This window comes from Canis lupus, chromosome 17, assembly GCF_048164855.1.
Source record: "Canis lupus baileyi chromosome 17, mCanLup2.hap1, whole genome shotgun sequence".
Lineage (NCBI taxonomy): Eukaryota > Metazoa > Chordata > Mammalia > Carnivora > Canidae > Canis > Canis lupus.
The window spans coordinates 36507418-36527932 of NC_132854.1; positions in this window are offsets into that span (position 1 = coordinate 36507418).

Genomic DNA, 20515 nt, shown 5'->3' on the forward strand with positions numbered 1-20515 from the left:
AATACAATTTTTGAAATTTAGTAACACTGAATATCCCGTATTAGTGACAGCCTAATGTATACATTCAGAAGGCTGTCGTTATAAAATTTTTTGAGTTACTTCATTTTATAACTTAGAGCCATATATTAGGGTTATTGTTGGGCTTTTTTGGTTTTACCTAAGGCTGCTTCTAACGTCTGTTTTCAAGACTACTGGAATTAGACAATTAACAACATTAGTATAGTTGATGGTCTTGTCTGTAAGAATGGTAATAGGCTTCAGAAGATTAATAGCATGAGTAGAGTTTTATAATGGAACATCTGCAGAATAACCATTAAGCATATTTGTCATAGTAATTTTATTTGTGACTTCTGTAACAGAATTCTCAGTAACCAGCTAATATTTTGTACTGACCAAATATGTATTTGAAAACCTGGTGTTCATATGGGTATGTGCCATAGAATAAGGGCATTCGGGTTATGAATAATTCAAGCAAAACATAATTGACTATTGTAATAGTAACATTACAATTTCAATTTACCTATATCATGCCTTGAATTGAATATTTAACAGAAACCAAGAAACTTAACTAGCTAATTAATATTAATCAGTAAGAAAATTGCATAAATACATTAATTCATCATAAATATTAACTGAACCAGTATTTTAAATGGTTTCTGATAATTTTAAGAAAGGAAATATACTTTCAAGGTGGATTATATTTTTGCTTCAAGTTAGGGATATAGGTAATAGTCACCTTAACTAAAGATCTATGCAATTCATGATCCTTTCAAGTTAATGTGTGGTACCATACAACACAAAGTAGAGAAGCGTTTATATCTGTATCCCAAGTAATCTCTGTTGAGTCCATTTCATGTATCCATCTGAAGATAAAAGGTCTGCCTTGACTTGAACGATTTTTTTTCCATTTTAGTTCATAGTAGAAGCTTATTTTAAACCAGAAGAGGAAATGTTTTAATAGTACAGAAAACTCCAGTATGAATACAAATTCTTATCCTTGACTCTGATCTTACATTGGGTTCATATTTGTGGTTTCCACAGAGGGAATATATAACATTTTTCAACCCCTTCTTAATGTTCCTGGTGAAATTGCAAAATATATTATCTGGAAGGGTATAGCACTTATCACTTGCAGCCCACTTGGGTGGGCTCTGCAATGATAAGTTCAGAATTATGAAGCCTCAATGAATTTATGGAGTGGTGAGAAGTTCAGTGTGGTGGAGTGATTCTGTGAATGGGATGTTAAAAGGAAGATGGCGGCATGGTAAAACTCTCTGACAGAGAGGTTGGCTGAGTTTAGATTGTGAACATGGTTCTTTCCCACATTAAGGGATTTGGTATTAACTGGGAGGTGATAAGAATGATTACAAGGTAGGGTCCTAGCTATTCTGGTGGCTGTATCAGAAATGATCTGAGAAAGGATTACTGGCCAAGAAAACAAAAATTAGGAGGTTGTTGACCGCAAGACTATAAACAGAAGATGATAAAGCCCTAGGAAGGCTATAAATAAGGAACAAGGGATTCCCAAGCTCTTACTGAGGTAGATTACATAGAATTTGGTGATGGACAATAGAAAATAGCAGTGAGAAATGGAGAATCTAAGATGCTTTTAGTTTATCCACCACAAGCAAGAGTGAAAAAATCACTCTAGTTGTATAGCCAAAATAAGAAATTGAAGAAAAAGTTGAAGTGAGAGAAAAGTAAGTTTAAGTTTGGTTTTGGATTTCAGTCTGAGGTCCCTAAATAGATTAAATTTGGCATACACATGGGGATCATGAGATAAAACTACCACCGTGAGAATGGGTAATGCCATCCATAGAGAACTCAGAGTGAAACCAGAAAAGGGGAAATTTCCTCTTAAAAGAGAAGGCAAAGGTGGAGGAGGAGAGGGAGAAAGCTGAAAAAACTTACTTTGAAGACAACAAAGAGGATAAAAGAAAATTTTAGAAATAAGGCAAATCAATATTGCTGGACTATTAAGCTCTTACACATAAGAAATAAAATATATTTTTAGCCTTTGGCTATTGTAATTAGCAGGCAATTAGTAAAATTAATAAGAACATGACTAGTAAAACAGTGATGAAAGTCATTCAGTATTTATTTGACTTATGGCTTTTGACTAGTTTTGTGTCAAACAATAAAGAAATTTCTTTTCCAAATAGCCACTTTCTTTTCAAAGCAGACACGTGACTCAATTAATTGAAACTGGACTTAGGTTTATTGGGAGGGTTTTTTAAATTAATTAATCTATTTATTTATTTATTTTTATTAATAAATTTATTTTTTATTGGTGTTCAATTTGCCAACATACAGAATAACACCAAGTGCTCATCCAGTCAAGTGCCCCCCTCAGTGCCCGCCACCCAGTCACCCCCACCCCCCCCGCCCTCCTCCCCTTCCACCACCCCTAGTTCGTTTTCCAGAGTTAGGAGTCTCTCAAGTTCTGTCTCCCTTTCAGATATTTCCTACCCATTTCTTCTCCCTTCCCCTCCATTCCCTTTCATTATTATTTATATTCTATTGGGAGTTTTTTGATTACTGATTCAATTTCATTGTTCATAGTTGGTCTGTTCAAATTTTCTATTTCTTCTTGATTTATTTTTGAAGGTTTATATGTTTCTAGGAATTTATCCATTTCTTCTAGATTGTCCAATTTGTTTGTAGATAGTTTTTCATAATAATACTCCCTTTAATTCCTTTGCATTTCTGTGATATCAGTTATTTTTCCTTTTTCATTTCTGATTTTGATTTTTCTCTCTCTCTCTCTGTCTCTCTCTGTCTCTTTCTGTCTCTCTCTCTCATTCTCTTTTTACCCCTTGGTTTATCAATTATGTTAATTTTTTTAAAGTAAGACCTCTTGGTTTCATTGATTTATTTGGTTTTTCAGATTTTAGTTTGTTTATTTCTGCCCTATATTATTCCTTTTTTTTTTTTAGTATATTTTTTTATTGGAGTTCGATTTGCCAACATATAGTATAACACCCAGTGCTCATCCCATCAAATGCCCACCTCAGTATCTGTCACCCAGTTACCTCATCCCCCTGCCCACCTCCCCTTGCACTACCCCTTGTTCATTTCCCAGAGTTAGGAGTCTCTCATGTTTTGTCACTCTCTCTGATTTTTCCCACTCATTTTCTCTCCTTTCCCCTATGATCCCTTTTACTATTTTTTATATTCCCTGTATGAGTGAAACCATATGATGATTGTTATTTCCTTTCTTTCTTTCTTTTTTTTTTTTTGTTATTTCCTTTCTTAAGTGGTTTTGGATTTTGTTTGTTCTTCTTTTTCTAGCTCCTTTTAAATATAAGATTAGATTGTATAATTAACATTTTTCTTGCTTCTGTAAGTGAGCCTGTGTTGGCTATAAATGTCCCTCTTTTTTTTTTTTTTTTTTAAATGTCCCTCTTAAAACGTCTTTTGCCACATCCGAAAGATTTTAGACAATTGTGTTTTCGTTTTCATCTGTCTCCATGTATTTTTTTGATGCCTCTTTGATTTCTTGGTTGACTCATTTATTGTTTAGTAACATGTTTTTAACCTCCATGTGTTTGTGCTCTTTCCAGATTTTTCCTATGACTGATTTCTAGTTTCAGAGTGGTGTTGTTGGAGAAAATGCTTGGTATGACTTTGGTCTTTTTTTATTTATTGGGTCTTGTTTTGTGGCCTAATATGTGATCTACACTGGAGAATGTTCTATGTTCACTTGAGAAGAATGTGTATTCTGTGTTTTAGGATGGAATATCATAAAAATATCTCTTAGATCCAAATCTGGACCAATTTGTCATTCAAAGCTGCTGTTACCTTGTTGATTTTCTGTTTGGATGATCTATCCATTGATGTAAGTGGGGTTTAAAATCTCCAACTATTATCATATTCCTTTATGTTTATTAGCTGCTTTATGTATTTGGGTGCTCCCATGTTGGATCCATAAACGTTTATAATCGTTATATCTTCTTGTTGGATTGTTCCCTTTATGATTACATAGTGCCCTTCTTTATATCTTGTTTTGGTCTTTGTTTTAAAGTCTATTTTGTGCAATGTAAGTATCACTGCCCAGCTTTCTTTTCACTTCCATTTGCATGGTATATGCTTTTTCCATCCCTTCACTTTCAATCTGCAGATGCCATTAGATCTGAAATGAGCCTCTTGTAGGTAGCATATAAATGGGTCTTGCTTTTTAATCCATTCTGTCACCCTTTTGACTGGAGCGTTTAATCCATCTACATTCAAAGTAATTATTGATAGGTATGTACTTATTGCCATTTTGTTAGTTGCTTTACTGTTGTTTTCATAGTTTTTACCTGTTCCTTTCTTTTGCTTTCTTCTGTCACAGTTAGTTGGTTTTCTTTAGTGACATATTTGCATTCCTGTCACTCTATATTTTTTACATATCAATTCCTTGTTTCTGATTTGTGGTAACCATTGTATATCACATCCTCTACATATAGCCGTGTTTATTAAGTTGATGGTCATTTAAGTTTGAATCTATTCTTTATTCCTGTCCCCAACCCCCAAAGTTCTAGGTATAAGGTGTCATGCTTTACATCCTTTTATTTTATGAATCCCTTGACTGATTTTTATAGATATTCTTATTTTTACTGCTTTTGTGTTTCCCTCTTTTCATTTTACTACCTATGGTCCTTTCTTTCCACTCAAAGAATTACCTTTAACATTTCTTATAGTGTTGTTTTAGTGGTCATGAATTCCTTTAACTTTTGTTTGTCTGGGAAACTCTTTACCTCTCCTATTTTTAATGATAGCCTTGCTGGATGAAGCATTCTTGGTTGCAGGTTTTTTTTCTTTCAACACTTTGAATATATCATGCAGGCCTTTCTGGCCTGCTGAAGTTGTTGCTGAAAGATCATCTCATGGCCTTTTGGAGTTTCCCTTTGTATATAACTGTTTTCTTTTGCTGCTTTTAAAATTGTCTCTTTATCACTACTTTGGCCATTTTAATTATTATGTATCTTGGTGTGGAACTACTTTGAGTTGATTTTGTGGGGTCTGTCTATGACTCCTGGATCTGAATTTTCTGCTTTCCTTTCCATCTCCTCTCCTTCTGAGATCCAATAGTGTTATTATTTTTCCTCTCTCTCTTAGGAGACAGAGTGTGTGAGCTAAGATGGGAAGGGGCAGAAGTATATGGAGAGAGAGACGATCTCAAGCAAGCTCCACACCCAGCATGGAACCCAATGCAGGGCACGATCTCACAACCCTGAGATCATGACGTGAGCTGAAATCAACAGCATGATGTTTAACCAATGAGCCAAGAATTTTTATTATTCTTGATGGTGTCATTAAGTTCCCTAAATCTATTTTAGTTTATTATTGTTATTTTTATCTCTCTTATTCAGCTTGATTGCTTTCCATTACTCTGTCTTCCAGTTTACTGATCTATTCTTCTGCTTCCTTTAGTCTGTCATTTATTCCATTTTGTGTATGTTTAATTTTGTTTATTGAGTCCTTCATCTTTAATTGGTTCTTTTATATGTTTTCTATTCTCTTATTTAAGGATTTGACCATGGTCCTCCACTCTTTTCTCAAGTCCAATGAGTATCTTTATGACTATTACTTTAATTTCTCTGTAAGGTGTATTACTTATTTCTGTTTTCTTTGGGTCCCTTGCTGTGATTTTGTCCTGTTTTTCATTTGAGACACATCCCTGTGCCTCTTTTTTTTCTAACTCTGTGTCTGTTTCTATGTGTTAAGAAAGTCAGCTATATCTCTTACTCTTTAAGTCGTGGCTTTATGAAGGAGAGGTCCTATAGTGCCCTGTAGTACAATGTCTCTTGTTCATCAGAACCTGGCACTCAAGAGTGTCTCCTACATGTGTTGCATGCACCCTACTATTGTAGCTAAGCTGTTTTGCTTTCAGTCTAGTCATTTGAAATTGATCTCTTTGCCTGTTGTGGGCAGGGGTTGGTCCTTATATTGTTGTTGGGCCAGTCTGGGGCTGACTTGGGCTTATGCTGAATCAGACCAGATATTTGCCATAGGTCTATCACCAAAATACAGGAGAATAGGGTGCACAGTACCAGAAATTCCACACCTGTAAGAGGGGTTCTGTAGCTGCTGGAGACTGAGGCAGCCCAGTTTTTTGTGGGGAGGAAGTGAGCCACTGAAGCATATGGCAGGACCAACCTACAGTGTTAGCAAGCTTTTAACTGGTCTTCCCTGGGAGGGACCTGGACTTGAGGTCTGGCTGGAGGCAGTATATCCATAAGAGAACACAAGGTGGAGCATGCTACTAGCAAGTTAGGCAGCCAGTATTGTTACTGTGCTGGTTCCTGTTGGCATCCATGTGTCTAGGATTGGAGGTGATGAAAGGAAATTATGCCTGCCGACTTCTTTGGTCCTAGAGAAATCTTCTAATTCTCTCTGCATCTTTAGCACATTCTCTGAGATTAGTAAACAAAGATCCCTCCAATATACCTCAGGGGTTTTTACTGTTTCTGTGTTATTCTATATAGGCCTGTTTCTTGTGCTGTGTTTTAAGGGCAGAGTGAATCTCCTCTTACCCTCCTTGGTGTGATACTCTCTTTCTCCTCCATCTCTGTGCCCATAGAATCTTTCCCTCCCATGGACAGTCTAGTACGTTTGCTTAGTTCCTCACCTTGTCTCTGCCTTTCCTACCTTTTTTGGTGTCATTTCTTCTCTACATTTAACTATGGAAACTTTGCTCTTCGAGTCTTCAGGTCATTTTCTGGGTTATTTACACTGATGTGGCTGTTATCTAGGTATATGCATGAGAGAATGTGAGTTTAGGGTCCTCCTACTCCACCATTTACCCTGGAAGTCTGTAACACATTATGTTTTGATGAACTTCAACCTCTATTAAAATCTTGAGCCAAAACCTAAGAAATGTTAAGAAAAAAAAATAATAAAGACAGTCTATTTCATCATACAATAGCACCTAAGTGTACCTAATACCTAATACCTAAGCTAGTATCATAAGAATATTTATTCTGGTCCACCAGGGAGGCTGGCAAACATCTTTTCAGTATCAATTTGGGAGACCTATTTCCCTGTCTGATCATTAGCTTTCAGCTGCCAAATTATCAACATCAGTAAACATTCCATGGGAGGAAAAAAAAACCTTCAGTATCAGATACTTGAAGAGTTAGTGTTTTTCAGTGCCACTAAAATAAGTGATGTCAGGTGTCAGTTTACATTTATACATGAAAATATAGTATCTATGACATAATGATGACCAGCCTTAAAATTATACCGTATATAAAGTAGCATATGGTTTAGGATTGTGTGCACAAGAGTTTATTGTTCTCTGTGAATCAGTTAATCTTTTCGGTTCATTTGGTTACTCTATTTGATAGGGTAAATAATTGTTTTAGTAATGCAGCATTTATAGTATTTAAATACATGGTTTTCACTAGCTTTGTATATGACTTTAACAAACATATATGTGTTATATTTCAATATTCAATTCAATTTTTAGGCATTCTTCCCAAATTAATATTGTTTTCTAAAAATGAAGGTCGTAATTTTGCCTTCTCTCTTACTGTGAAAAGATTATATACTCCTTCTCTTCTGTTCACATGGATATCTTTTCTGGGTATAAGCCTCTTGATTCAGAGGTCTATGAACCAAAAGGCAATGTTTCCCACCTTTACATAATGTATCATAGTAGAAGAGAGAGAAGAATATTCTAATTAACATTTGTCTCTTTAGTTTCCTTTAATTGAGATGAGTGGCAAACCATTTTTATTTTCTTCCATGACATTGAATTTTAATGAGTTCAAGCTAGTTGTTTTTCAGAATGCCCTCTATATCAGCATGCTTGATTGTTTTCTCATAATAAGATTCAAGTTAAACATTTTTAGGAGGCATAAACCAAGAATAATGATTAGCTACATTTGTATTCCCAGATGATAGATGAAAAATCTTAGGTTGTTGACCACTCTGTAGATTTGCTGCTTCTTGTGTCAGGTACTAATGTTGATGATGCTGCTAATGCTGGGACAATGATCTCCGACCAGAGCTGGAATGTGATGATTTGAAATATTTAGTAGGCAGATTTATGATTCTCTTCCCTCCAGCTCCCACCCCTATCCAGGTTCTCATTACTGGGTATTCCATCAAGCACTAACCTATGCATTTCTATTAAAATACTTTACAGATGGAGTTGAGATTATTAACTGACCTTGAAAATAAGTTTACCTTAAATTGCTATCCTGATCAGTCTGAATTATTCGGAGGCCCAATTACACAAGCCTTTGAAAGGAGAGTAGTGTGAAAGATGTGTCAGAAGAGGGAGGGAGATGAGAGATGAGGCCAAGGAAAAATTGGATGTGAAACCTGAGAAAAACTAGACTTGCCAGTGCTAATTTTAAAGATGGAGAGCCAAGTGGGGGAAGGGCATGGACCAAGGAATGAGCCATGAGAGTGACAGTCAGTAGGGAAACAGAGAGCACAGCCCTACAACCTCTAGGAAATTAATTCTGCCAACTACTTGAATGAGCTTAGAATGGGATTTATCACCAGAGCCTCCCAAAAAGTGAAGACTTTTCCAGCCCTTGATTTCACCCTTGTAAAATTCTAAGCAAAAGACTCAGCTGTGCCACACTATATCTGGACTTCTGCTCTATAGTAGGTTTGTGTTAATTTTTTTAAAGAAGTGATTGAAAACTAATATAATATAGGAAATGGCTGTGGCTTCCTCAACAGAACATTTTAGTAACACTTTTATTAGAAGAATAGTGAGGATGGGACACGCATCATGTGAATCTGGTTCACTTCCAGTAAGAGATGGCTTTCCTATTTGGTTGTGTATATACTGTCTCCTTTTGTGAAAATATGCAGGTGTTAAATTGATTTCACATGGTGAATATGAAAAATAAGAGTTCAGCATATTAAGGGTTTGCAATGGTATGCTTCCAACATTCTGAGCAACACTCCAAAGTTAGCATAATCGATCAGTTTTCTCTAAGGTTAGTATTTGTTAAAGGGGTATATTCCAGGTTGTTATGGGCTTCTTCCTACTTAGACACCACTCCTTGCATTCAGATATGAGAAGTCTATTTAAGACCACAGGGTTTGCCAGGACTATTATAAGTAAATATCAACTTTTCCTGCCTATATCTCCTGCTGTTACAAACTCACTAATTTCTCTATCATTATCTAGGATTCATGTGTACCCTGTCTATTGAGAGAGTCTAGCAGCAATGACAGTCCTGTGGCAATAAACACAATCTGCATTTTAATTTTGCTTTCTAATAAAAAGAACTAGTATTCCTTGTAGAAATGTTTGATTTTAGGGCTGGGATAGGAAATACTCAAGAGAATCCATCTGCAAAGTTTGTCTCATGCTTCTAATGAAATGGAGAGCAACTGAAGGAATTTTAACAGATCAACAAAACTTGATTTATGCTTGAAAAAAAGTCAATATGGCTACTGTGTTGGAAATAGAATCCAATAGTTAAGAGCAGGAGCAAGGGCACCATATAGGAGACTATTGTATTAATCTAGATAATAGAAGATGGTAGAAATAGTGAGAGGTGGTCAGGTTCTAGATACATTTTGAAGATGAAGTCTAGAATACCCTAATTAATTAGAAATAGAAATCAAATATACATATAAGGGTGGTGTGTGTATGCATGTGTGAGACAGAGAAGGAGGGAGAGATGGTTAAATCCAACCCTCAGTTTCCAGGGAATTTTGGTCTCACCTACTGAGTTTAAATTGTTCAAAAGATGAGATGGAGAGACAGTAGGAGAGAAGAAAATTGGTGAATAGAGGGGAAAAGTCAGGAAATCAGTTGTGTACGTTATCTATAGGCTTCTAAGTAGACTTAGGCATTGACAGTGAGTTTGTAGCTAAGGGTAGAAATCTGAGCTAAAGATACCAATTTGGGGGTCATCAGCACATTGCTCATATTTAGCCAGGAGACTGGGTCAGATCATTAAGTGAGTGTATGTAGGAAGAAAAGTCCCCAGACTTAATCTTGGGGTGCTACTATATTCACTGTATTTTAGGTCTGCAGTTCTAAATACAATTTGATATAAAGTACTTTTTTTTTGCTAAGTTGAATTTTAATAATGATTATCACTGCCCTAAATATAAGTGATTTAGCAGGGAGACTTTAGGCCCTATGAGGTTAGATGTTTTTAGGCAAAGGGCTTTAATCACCATTCCTGAACTTTCTATAGGCTACTAAAAATAGTCTGATCATTGCAAAGTGTTAATTTGTTAGCACAGTGTGTGTAAGGGTTAGAGCACATGTTTTATTGTTTTACACATTCTGTTTTAGCCTATAAATTCATAAAACTTTTGTATTTTATGACAGATCTTCATTGATCTCAATCTGAGAAACTCCCCAGACAGTCCAGCAAAATTGACTCTTCATGAATATGCAGCAGGTTTAGACTGTTTTAAGTTCATCTTTCACCTAGTTCTAGAACCCTAGAATTTGAGTAGTTCATCTCCAAATTAGATGACATAAGTAGCCTTATGGCTTATTAGAGTAATCCATAGGCTTTGGAACCAGGAGGCTTTGAATCACACTCTCTACTCAATGTAGTTGATAGTAGCTGATAATAATACCGGTAAGGATATTGTTAAGTTACTAGAGAAATCTGTTTACAATGCTTAGAAGAATAAGGGATGGCTGGTTTTTGTTATCATATGTAACTAACAGCATCTATTTTATTTATGCACTAATGTCATAAATTTAGGAAATTCACCATCCCCTTTAAAAAGTACCTAGCACATAGAAAGCACATGTTGTGTAGTTCTTATTCTGATTATTATTGGCTATTCATTTCAAAGTCAAGTGAAGAATATGCTAATATCTAAAAAATCCTGGGTAAAACAAGTTTAAGAAACTCATACTATTATTTCTTACGTATTTTTATTTCCAAGGATTATAAACAATTTGTAAAAATTTCTCTTCTTTAATGAAAACTTTGTATAGCAAATATCAAACCTCTTGAAAATGATGAATGTTTTCTATTAGGGTATTCTTTATTCTTTCAATTAATTTTCTTATATTTAGTAATTTACAGATAATTAGAAATGTAATAAAAATATTCCACATATGTATTAATAATTTAGTATTTCATGTGCAGTTACAATTTCTTTAGTTCATTCCATTCTTCAAAATTTGACGTTTCTCTGAAAACAAAAGCTGAGACATGGTTATGAAATGGGACAACTGATTTGAATTTCTGGCAGACAAATTCACAAATTTATGTTGAAAATGCTGCTTTGCAAAACTTACCATTCTACCTTAGCTGAGATCATCCTTCCACTGTTTTTTTTTTTTTTTTTTTTTTTAACTTTTTCCTGTCTCTGGTGTGTGGTTCAAATTTGTAGTATAAGACTGGTATCCAGGGACTATTTCAAATTCATAAAATGTATATAGAAAAACAATTTAACATTTTAGGTAAATTTTGCTGCACTGACAGATACCCATAAATTAAGACATGCTTACTTTTCTACTTAGCACTGTAACCGTCTGCTTAAAAAGTGTTGATTAAATATGATATTGCAGGTCCTTCATTAAATAAGACACCCAAATTTCATTTGGGGCTCCAGTGAACAATTCTGAATGCCATTCAAAGTGACAGTTAGGTTTGCCCTTTTTTTCTCATGCACATTTGTAAAACTTTCATGTGTTTGAGATGCTCTTCAGAGAGAAAAAATCTAAATGGGGTGAAGTTGACGGCTTGCTCGCCCTTATAATGCAGCAGCTGAATAGACAGCTTTCTAGAGTCCTCTAACACATGGTCTGTCTGGTTTATAAACCACCAGATTGATTAACGGATCCCATGAAGTCCTAGTAGAATAAGAAACTGCAACTCCTGTGTGTAAATCAAGGTTTGACAAGCCGTAAATATGAGACATATGGTGTCTGCTTTATAGCACAGGCTTTGGAGTTCAGCAGAACAGGGATCAGATCTTGGCCTCATTGCTTACAGTTTGACCTTGGGAATATTTATGTTCTGGGTCTCATTTTCTCCAGTTGAAGAATAAAGATAATAAAAGCTACCTCACAAATTGTTTGACAGATTAAATAAGCTCATATGTGTGTACAGTGTCTGCTACTCATTAGCACCAATCAAAAATAACCATTTTATAAAATGTATTGTCACTCTTGAGGCTGGCTTTGTGTTGCCACAAGTGATAAAGGCATTTGGCTTAGCAGCTCAACCCCATACAATGCCTGAGAAAATAAAAACCAAGCATGGATGTTTTTAAGGAACTCCATCTTTATTAGTGAGGTAAGCCAGTGGTTTGCAACTTATCTGCCTTAAAACCTACGGTGGCGCTGACTTCACACCTATCTGCCAGCTATGCTGTTATGGTAACCTGTCCCAGTCCTCTGTGTGTGCCTAGGAATTTTTGTCAGATTTAGTTATCACTTATTCAGAACATGGATTCCAGTCCTCTTGAGTAGAGCCCTGACAGATGGCCAGGCTTAAATATTCCTCTTTATCCAGCAGACCATTTTTTAACCTTTGGCCTAGCTGCTGGCTAAATTCTAGATTTCACTTGGCTGCATCATCATACCCAATAACCTTAATCTTGCTGTAGATTTAGGATATTCCTTCAATTTTGGCATCCTGGGGAAGCTGGACCATACTGAAAAATACTAGAACTTAGGTCTCCTCTCACTTCTATGGCCAGATTAGTTCTCTAGTTTATCTCTGTTTCTTGTTCTTAGCTACAGTCCTTTGACACTGGAATATGTGATTTATAGCTTACAAGTACTCAGGGCAAGCACTTTTTGCTCTTTATCCCACCGCAACGATCCCTTCTTCCTTGCAACCATGATCCTGTTTTCCTTTGGGTAGCAGTATGCCCAATATTTAGTGTGAATTGTTCTAATACTGTTAGATTAATTATAGTCCCTGTTACTAGTGATTATTTGAGGTGCAAGCAGGTAGCACAGTTCTTACCACTAAGATGTAAAGGGAAGACAACTGAGAGACTTTTGGAAAGATTATTCTCCCTAGTTTAAAAAACGAAAAAGAAGAAAAAAATTTATATAAGAAGACAACCCTTTTTCTTCTCTACCACCCTTTCCTGTTTTGAATATTATCATGGAAGAGGTTCCAAAAGCTGGACCTGAGGAATGAATCTTTCAAACATTAGATAACAAACCTGAGGATGGAATTCAAGGCAAAACAGGCTGGAGCCTCAGTTCTTGAAAGCATCACTGAAATATTGAGGAGCTGGACATTGCCTAACTCTGAGGTTTCTGTTAGTATCATTCTACCAAAATCCTTTTTATTTCAATTTTTTAATTAAAAAAAACCTTTATTTATTTATTCATGAGAGACAGAGAGAGAGAGAGAGAGAGAGGCAGAGACACAGGCAGAGGGAGAAGCAGGCTCCATGCAGGGAGCCTGATGTGGGACTCGATCCTGGGTCTCTAGGATCACATCCCAGGCTGCAGGGAGCACTAAACTGCTGAGCCACCTGGGCTGCCCCCAAAATCCTTTTAAACCTTTTTTTTTAATTATTTAAATTCAATTGTTAATTCAATTTTAAGTTATATTTAGCCAGGATATCACAGCTGATTCATATGATATGCATAAATGAACTGAGAGTTCATTTAAAAAATTGTAACATTTAAGCAATCTAAACCTTCTTTGCCAAAGGATCCACTAAATTAGAAATTTCCTACTTTTTCAATGGTAAGTAAGCAAAAAAGAAGTCAGCTTGAGATTTTGTTTTACTATTTCATTTCATTTTTACTCACTTCCTTTCTTTCCTTTTTTTATTTTTTTATTATTATTTTTTTAATTTATTTTTTATTGGTGTTCAATTTACTAACATACAGAATAACCCCCAGTGCCCGTCACCCATTCACTCCCACCCCCCGCCCTCCTCCCCTTCCAACACCCCTAGTTCGTTTCCCAGAGTTAGCAGTCTTTACGTTCTGTCTCCCTTTCTGATATTTCCCACACATTTCTTCCCCCTTCCCTTATATTCCCTTTCACTATTATTCATATTCCCCAAATGAATGAGAACATATAATGTTTGTCCTTCTCCGACTGGCTTACTTCACTCAGCATAATACCCTCCAGTTCCATCCACGTTGAAGCAAATGGTGGGTATTTGTCGTTTCTAATGGCTGAGTAATATTCCATTGTATACATAAACCACATCTTCTTTATCCATTCATCTTTCGTTGGACACCGAGGCTCCTTCCACAGTTTGGCTATCGTGGCCATTGCTGCTATAAACATCGGGGTGCAGGTGTCCCGGCGTTTCACTGCATCTGTATCTTTGGGGTAAATCCCCAACAGTGCAATTGCTGGGTCGTAGGGCAGGTATATTTTTAACTGTTTGAGGAACCTCCACACAGTTTTCCAGAGTGGCTGCACCAGTTCACATTCCCACCAACAGTATAAGAGGGTTCCCTTTTCTCCACATCCTCTCCAACATTTGTTGTTTCCTGCCTTGTTAATTTTCCCCATTCTCACTGGTGTGAGGTGGTATCTCATTGTGGTTTTGATTTGTATTTCCCTGATGGCAAGTGATGCAGAGCATTTTCTCATGTGCATGTTGGCCATGTCTAGGTCTTCCTCTGTGAGATTTCTGTTCATGTCTTTTGCCCATTTCATGATTGGATTGTTTGTTTCTTTGGTGTTGAGTTTAATAAGTTCTTTATAGATCTTGGCATTCAAATTGGCAAAGAAGAAGTCAAACTCTCCCTCTTCGCCGATGACATGATACTCTACATAGAAAACCCAAAAGTCTCCACCCCAAGATTGCTAGAACTCATACAGCAATTCGGTAGCGTGGCAGGATACAAAATCAATGCCCAGAAGTCAGTGGCATTTCTATACACTAACAATGAGACTGAAGAAAGAGAAATTAAGGAGTCAATCCCATTTACAATTGCACCCAAAAGCATAAGATACCTAGGAATAAACCTAACCAAAGATGTAAGGGATCTATACCCTCAAAACTATAGAACACTTCTGAAAGAAATTGAGGAAGACACAAAGAGATGGAAAAATATTCCATGCTCATGGATTGGCAGAATTAATATTGTGAAAACTTCCTTTCTTTCCATTGAATAGAACATTTATTAATTCAACAATCACTTCTCCTGTCCTCAATGTAACAAATAAGTTCCCTTTAGGAACAGATAATTGACAGGGAAAGATGAAAATTGCTCACGATTAACTGTAATATATAACAATATATGATGAATAAGCGATGAAAACTAAGATGTGAGTTTATTGAAAGTAGAAAGATTACCTCCATTAAACACTTTTTAAAACACGTATCCTAAAGAAGGGAAATGGGCATCTTGAAGTAATGAAAATAATGAAAGTTTAAAGTGGGGGAAAAATCTGAGTTTGGTTTTTGCTTATCAGAGGAATGACCCTACACAGGTTAATTCAACTCTCTTTTGAATTTTACATATTTGTAAGATGAAGATAATCACATCTTATTCAGGGAGTTGGTAGTTTTAATTTATGCATGTGAAACAAACATTTTAGGATAAAAGTCATTATCTTGTATCTGAATATTGCATTTTCACAAATTAATTCAAATTTTTTTCTTAAAACAACCTCAAAAGGTAGGCAGTAGAATTAGCATCATCTATAAAATGAGAAAAGGGGATGTAGGTGCTGTATTGTCTTGTGAAAAGTAAACTAAATGAGAACCCATATGACCTGAATCCAGTCTTATTTCTGTACAAATCTGGCCCATGAGCATGAGTATGTCGTGTAACCTTTCATACTCACACACACAAAAAAACTACTCAACTCTTTGTAAAATAGAGATATTCAACCATATAAACTCTAATCATCTATACCTCTTTGATTGCCTAAATAACCTAGCCTTCAAGAACATAGGATCTGGGACTTGAACTCACATACTCTGATTTTGAGTCCAATATTTTTGAGGAGGAGGACCTCACACTAGTTATAAATGAAATGATAACTTAATTAAACAGGATTTAGACAATTGCACAAAATGGTCCCATTTTAATGTCTCTAATACAAATTAACTATCTTTCTGCCATTTATAGTTTCAGATTAAAAGAATAACTTACTGTACTATATGAAAATCAACTAAATTGCTTAAATAAATTGATGAGGCTAAGGAAAAGGATTACACATCCCACCAGCAATGAGAACAACCAATGACCAGAACTTGGGTTTAAAATACCATTCTCTAATAAGATGATTCAAAACTTCTTAGATGCCTAGTTGAATTTAGGAACTAAAAGGGAAAATATAAGAGGTTGGAGTACCTTGTAGTGACAGAAAATAAGGACATGTTTGAAATACAAAAATTCAGATACATGTGAAAGGAGCACAAGAGTTAAACTGAAAGAGCTACCAGTGGGCAAAGCTGAAACAATTTAAGCAACACAATAAATAACATTTATTTTTAATAGAATTTATAATGAACTGGATTACAACACAAAGAATAAAATAAACATCTATAAATCCATACTGATATAAATACATAAATGAATAAATAAATAGAGAAGAGATAGATCTTCCATATAGAAGTACTCCAAATAATTTATGTTGGCAATCCTTCTACAGTAGATTAGGCAGTGGAGCTAAATCTCACCCCCAAAACACACATATACACTCTGCTGACATGGGATATATGCAGTGACTTTCTCCCGAAGACTAGAATATGTGAAGATCTAGGCTAGTGGGGATATAGTAGGAGCTGCCAACAACTTCATAGTAGAGGAAACTGCCAAACACTGCCTGGGCTACATGACCAAGGTTTACATCATCAATGGTAAGTCATATTGATATCATGTATTCCTGTTATGATGTGAGCAGAAAGGCACTTCATCAGTGTGCACAAAAGCCCAGTGCCACTAAAGGAAAGCATCATATAGACCTAAATCAAAGAACATTCTCCAAACTACCTGAGTAGTATTCCTCAAAACTTTCAAGATCATGAAATAGAAGGAAAAGCTGTGAAACTATTACAGACCAGAAGAGGCTAAAACATGATACCTAAATGCAATGTGGCTCCCTCTTAGGGATCCTGCCATAGAAAAAGGACATTAATGGACAAACTAGTAAATGGAATAAAAAGCCCAGAGTTAAGTTAATAATGTGCCAATGTTGGTTAGCTGTAACAACTGCCCCTTCATAATATAAGCTGATGATGTTAGGGCAAACTAGGTGGGGAGTATATAGTAAACCCTTCTGTAAATGTCCATCTGTCTTAAAATTAAAAGTTTATTAAGGAGAGAGGAGATTTATTATTAAAAACCCAGGAGATTTGAAAGTTATCATATTCATTTCTTAAGTTTTAGTTTTTATGGATATAATACTGAAAAAGAATTATATTACATAACATATAAAGAAACATGCCCTCTTTTTTTCCTATTATTTTGTAGCTGTCATTTTATCTACTGTCACTTTACCAGCACAAGTATATTTGAAGGCCACCAACTTTCACACATGCAAAACAGCTTCTTACTCCAACACAGAAACAGATGAGTTGCTTATTTCTACAGCTGGCCTCAACATGCCCTCTGCTTTTAATAAGTAACTGGCTTAGGGACAATTTTGCTTTTTACAATTTCAAATGTTTATGTGTATATGTTTTGTTTATATAAGTATGTATTGCAATTATCCAAGCTTTTTTATTGTCGCCATCACTTCTTGGCTACTACTATAATATCTTAACAATAATTTCATCTACAATAAGTTAATAATTAAAATGCTATGTCTGAAAGATTTTATGACATGAATTCTTATTCATGATGTATTTTCCCCTTACTAATATAATTAGTTGAAACGTTTGAAAAAAACTGTCAAAAGTAATCCTCTGCAAAATGAAAAATTTTCAAAAGGAAATCTACATAATGCTACATAATTAGTGTAAAGCTGGAAATTTAGAACAAGGCTTTAAGGAAATGTATTTAGTCTATGTCTTGGTGCTGTTGGGAACCCCCACATGTAACTTGTCACATTGTACTCTCATTTACTTTTTGTTCTATCTATGCGGGGACATCTCTTGGATTGTTTTGTAGGAGAAGGATGTTGTACCCTTGCCCCTTTCTTCTTTTTTAGGGCATAAGTGAGAGTGACCTTTTAAGTAGAGGAGGTGTGCAGTCTAAGCTTGGGCATTAGCTGCTTGGGTTAGTTGCACACCAGTCCTGGGAATGCCAGCTGCCCAGACTGCTCACTCACACACAGCTCATGGGGAAATGCAGACTCTGTGTTGCCATCAGTTGAAGGAGGGGCAGCTGCCTCTAAGAGCTGTTGCTGTCAAGCAGTGGACAAGCCTGCTGGTTTTTCCTTAGTGACCTTGACTTCTTTTCATTTCACTAAATTAACAAATTATTTCAAGTATCTGCTGCCATAGACTTAGCAAAACATATGGAGCATATTGTGTTAGAGCCAGGGTTGAATTTGGCCTGAGTCACTATTTATATAAACCATTTAGAATTGCTGATATTTGGTTACAGCATATGCACTAGGATACCATTTATATGTACCACATATCGCTATCTTAAATGTAAAATGAGATCGTGCACATATGCATATGTACATATACACTCATGCACATATTTACAATTGCAAATTAATAATTTAAGTAAAACGGAGTCAAGAGTTTGTTGTTTAATTTGTACAATGTGCCTAAATGACAACTAAAATAGTTACTCATTTTATGAATAATGGAGATAAAGTGATTTTTTTGAGAGTCATATTTTCAAGGAAATGTGGAAGATTTCTTCATTTGTTATGATTAAACATAATTCTCACCTCCATCCTATTTACTTCAAATATAACAGACATCCTATATTGTTTGGAGGACTCATTGTTCTAGATCATGTCAAGTTTGGGAGAATAGAGTGAAGTAGAATTGGGATCAGTGTGATTGTCTTTAAAATTATGTGTTATTGTTATGTGTTGACCCAGTCTTTTGGCATGTTCAAATCTGAAATCTGCTGCTGCTGTACAATGATTTTGCAGGGATTCTTTTGCAAACAAGCTTAGCTTTGACTTCAAGATCTTCAAGATCCCCAGTGCTGCTGACCAGTTTTCTTGCCTAGTCATGATGCTAAAGTACCCTAAGTCATCTCTATCCTTATGTTTCTAATCTGAGAAATCTCTTTCTAATTTATTACCAGTGGAATGAAAATATAAAAATATTTTTTTTTGCTTTTTCGAAGATATTCTTCTATGTCTATAACTGCTTTTGTCCATCTTTTATTTCTTTAAAATCTTCCTAATTGGGGGATGCCTGACTGGCTCAGCTGGTTAAGTGTCCTGTTTTGTCTCAAGTCATGATCTCAGGGTCCTGGGATTGAGCCCCTGCTCAGCAGGGGAGTTGGCTTCTCCCTCCGCCTCTGCTCCTCCTCCCACTCATGTGAATGCACACTCTGTCTGTCTCTCTCTCTCAAATAAATAAAAAACTTTAAATAGATAGATGATAGATAGATAGATAGATAGATAGATAGATAGATAGATGATAGATAGATAGATAGATAGATAGATAGATAGATAGATAGGCCTTCCTAATGAATGTTAAAAATTTGGTGCTTCCAAAGACAACAGCTAGGTAGACTGCAGTCTAATTCTTCAGTGTGCCATAAGCCTTTCAGGTTAACACCTTGAAACTATTACCAGCTTGAGAGCTGACAAGGAATTAGAAAAAATATGCTTCTAGGGAATTGGAAACATAAATAAACATAAGTTAATATCTTTGATGCACATTTTACTTATTTACACATGAAAAAGCTTGAAGCAGTAATGGAACTAGGAGCCTCGCGATGGCTTGCTGGCACTGAGAGAGTTAAAGGACATGTTGACGTAGCTGGACAACACATTTGAGGAACGTAAAGAAACACTGGAATTTATCATAAATGTATAGATAGCCCAAACATATTTATGTTACATAATAATGCCTTGATTTTTGGCAGGAGTTTCTAGATAAACATGTCATTTTGGAATAAAAATGAATGCTTCCTACTAGTTATATATGATGTCAAATATCAAGCTGAAGAAACTAAATTTAGAGAAATAACCAACTTTTTATTTTGCAATCTTGCAGAAGTACAATAAAACTTACCAACATAAAAGAAGAAGGGTGAAGTTCCTGACAGGGATTGTAATTAAGCAGCAGCATATTATTTTGGTGAAGGAGGAAAATAAACATATGAAGCTTCTGTATATCAATAAGAATGCATATCTGTGGAACAAGATAAATCTGCACTATAAATTACTGGCAAAGGAAGAAGCCTGATATGACAATTAAATTTAGAAAGTTAAAATGTGCAAAAAGCAGAATAAAGTAAATAGTGACTAACAATGGGAACCAGAATATGTTGGCAATGAGTGAATGCCTCTGTGGAAAATATTAGGAGGTTATTTCCCTGAAATGGAAATGTGAACATTAGAATTAAATTGCTTGACCAAAATTGTCAGCTTCCCCAGTTAGAATGTAGGCAGTGAAAGAGACATTGTATTTGACATTTCAGAGGTTGTTCATGTCCCTAAAGACAGTGATTTTGGTGCAGTTTTTAAAAAGGAAGAAGTATTAA